General features: G+C 44.9%; 1 pseudogene; it reads right to left on the bottom strand.

Annotated features, from left to right (window-relative positions):
* Nucleotides 1–1,148: 1,148 nt before the first annotated feature.
* Nucleotides 1,149–1,684, bottom strand: LOC113931471 (annotated as a pseudogene).
* Between the last annotated feature and the right edge of the window lie 1,302 nt (nt 1,685–2,986).

Below are 2,986 nucleotides of genomic sequence, written 5' to 3'. Positions count from 1 at the left end.
AAGAAAAGGTAAAGCACTCACCAGCCCTGGAGGGTAACACCATGAAGATGGCTGGAGTTATCATGAAACATCAGAGCCACTGGGGGAAGTAGAGATGGAAAAAACAAAAGCAAAGAGGAGAGTCCAAGGGACCATGACAGGATCCAAGTAAATCTACCCTCCTTTCTCTGAAGTATTTCCAAGCCCTGATATTGCACTTCATTCCTGTCCTCTAAAAGAGCAATGAAATGGTTTGTAGCAACCAATACCTAAAAAACCTGGGGCTGGGTTGCGTGTGTGGCTCAGATGGTGAAGCATCTGCCTTCGGCTCGGGTCATGATCCCAGGGTCCTGGAATTGAGCCCCGCATCTGCTCTGCGGGGAGCCTGCTTCTCCCTCTCCCTGCTGCTCCCCCTGCTTGTGCTCTCTCTCTCTCTCTGTCAAATAAATAAATACAACCTTAAAAGAAAAAAAAGAAAGAAAGAAAGAAAAAGAAAAACCAGGGGCATCTGATTGGTTTTTATGTTTTTACATCAATGCGACAGACCACACTGGTGATGGGAACAGGACAGCAAAATACAATTGCGATCTGAGACCAACTTTGACATTATGCTTCCTGGCTTTCTCAGTGAGGCAAACAAGGAGAAGGTGGAAGACAGATGGAGTCCAAAATCCACCATATACACGCATCATGTTAGAGAGTTTTCAAAAAAGGGATGTATAGCCATCTGGCCATAGCTTTTAGGCATTTGCCTGCCAAACTAAGAAGAGAATAGTGAGAAGAAAGAGAAGACAGAAAAAGCAAAAGCTTACATTAGATAATACCTTAGCATTTTCTGTGGTGCTATGATCAGTAGGTTTCTTTCTTTCTTTCTTTCTTTCTTTCTTTCTTTCTTTCTTTCTTTCTTTCTTTCTTTCTTTCTTTCTTTCTTCTTTAATGGTAGCACTAGGATTTATTTAAAAAAATTTTTTTAAGATTTTATTTATTCATCTGAGAGAGAGAGAGAGACAGAGAGCACAAGCAGGGGGAGAGGCAGAGGGAGAGGGAGAAGCAGACTCCCCGCTGAGCAGGGAGCAGGGCATGGGGCTGATCCCAGGACCTGGGAAGGCAGACACCCAACTATCTGAGCCACCCAGGAGCCCCAGCACTGGGATTTATTAAGTTGTGTCTTAGTACAGGCACTGGGGCTTGCCCTTGGTGCTCTTGATGTATAAAGCCCAGCCATTTTTCCAATTCTTTTTGAGCAATGACACCAGGAAATTGACAGCTAAGTGGGTGTTGTACACAAGCCAAGCTCATCATCTGTCATCGTTATGTGGCCAATAGCCAGTGCCAGACACAGCACCTTCTTCATCTGGAATTTGTTCATGGACTTCACTTCATCCACTTTGGCCACTATGTTCTCATTGTGGGTCAGCAAGGAAGGGAACTTGCCAGCCTTATTCAGGCCTGGGCCCAGGATTCGTGGGATCTGCTTGATCAGATTCTGAAGCCAAAAAGGCATCATACTTCTTGGCCAGCTTCTTGACTAATTTTTTATTCTTGGTGAGTTTCTTCAGCATTTCGATGTCCATGTGGGGAATATCCACAGCCTTGACCTCATCACAGTGCTGCTAGTCCCCCAGAACACATATGGAGAACTTGGGGCGGGACCTGGACTTAAGCCTGATGGTGCCCAAGAAGCATTGGTCCTTCTGAGGGTCATAGTTCTTCAAGCCAATATGCAGCTCCACCATCTCCAAAAACTTCCAGCACTTGCACTGTTTCCTGTGCCGGACTTCCCACACAGCCTAGTATGGGCGTCAGGGGAGACTTTGCTGCTCAGGGTGCTGCACCACAATAACCAGAAAAGAGCGTCACTAGGTTTCTTTCAACATTAAAGAGAGACCGTATGGCACAGGAATACAAAGCGAAGATTCTAGAAACAAATTGCCATAATTAAAATCTCATCTCTGCCACTGAGAAGTTATGTGAATGTCAACAATTCACTTAAGCTCTTTTGTGCCTTAGTTTCTTCCTCTGTAAAACAGTAGAAGCAACTGTACCTATATCAAATGTTCTTGAGAATTAGAAAAGAATATATATGTATACATATATATGGTATTAGTACTTACTCTTTTTTTTGAAGAGAGAGAGACAGAGAGAGAGAGAGAGAGAGAGAGAGCATGAGTGGGGGGAGGGGCAGAGGGAGAGGGAGAAGCAGACTTCCCACTGAGTGGGGAGCCCGATGAGGGACTCCATCCCAGGACCCTGAGATCATGACCTGAGCAAAAGTCAGACACTTACCTGACTGAGCCACCCAGGCACCCTGGTGTTAGTACTTATCTTTTTTTTTTTTTTTAAGACTTTATTTATTTGTCAGAGAGAGAGGGAAGAGAGAGAGAGCAAGCACAAGCAGGGGGAACTGCAAGCAGAGGGAGAGGGAGAGGCAGGCTCCCTGCCGAGCAGGGAGCCTGATGTGGGACTCCATCCCAGGACCCTGGGATCATGACCCGAGCCGAAGGCAGATGCTTAACCGACTGAGCCACTCAGGCGTCCCAGTACTTACTTTTAAAAAGGGAGCTATGTGTTGTTCAGTAGTTATTAGAAGATATGGAAAAATGAAACTGATCACCATAAGCTGAATTTCCATGAACTCCACATACTACACAAAAGTTTTTTCAGAGGTACAAGTAAGTGGGAGATGTTACATTTGTACTGTGCATCTTCTAGGCTAGCTCTCAAACAGACTTTCTCTAGGCCATGCCTTATTTGAAGATTAAAAGGTAAATTTCAGGGGCGCCTGGGTGACTCAGTCATTAAGAGTCTGCCTTCAGTCAAGTCATGATCCCAGGGTCCTGCATTGGGCTCCCTGCTCAGTGGGGAGCCTGCTTCTCCCTCTCCCTCTGCACCTCCCCCCACTTGTGCTCTCTCTCTCTCAAATAAATAAATTTTTTAAAAAATCTTAAAAAAAGGTAAATTTCAATTAACACAGTGCTAACATACAAAGGATATCGCCTACATGATT

The sequence above is a fragment of the Zalophus californianus genome, chromosome X (assembly GCF_009762305.2).
Source record: "Zalophus californianus isolate mZalCal1 chromosome X, mZalCal1.pri.v2, whole genome shotgun sequence".
NCBI classification, from domain to species: domain Eukaryota; kingdom Metazoa; phylum Chordata; class Mammalia; order Carnivora; family Otariidae; genus Zalophus; species Zalophus californianus.
Note: the sequence above shows the minus strand (reverse complement) of the source record. Positions and strands in the feature narration are given on the sequence as shown.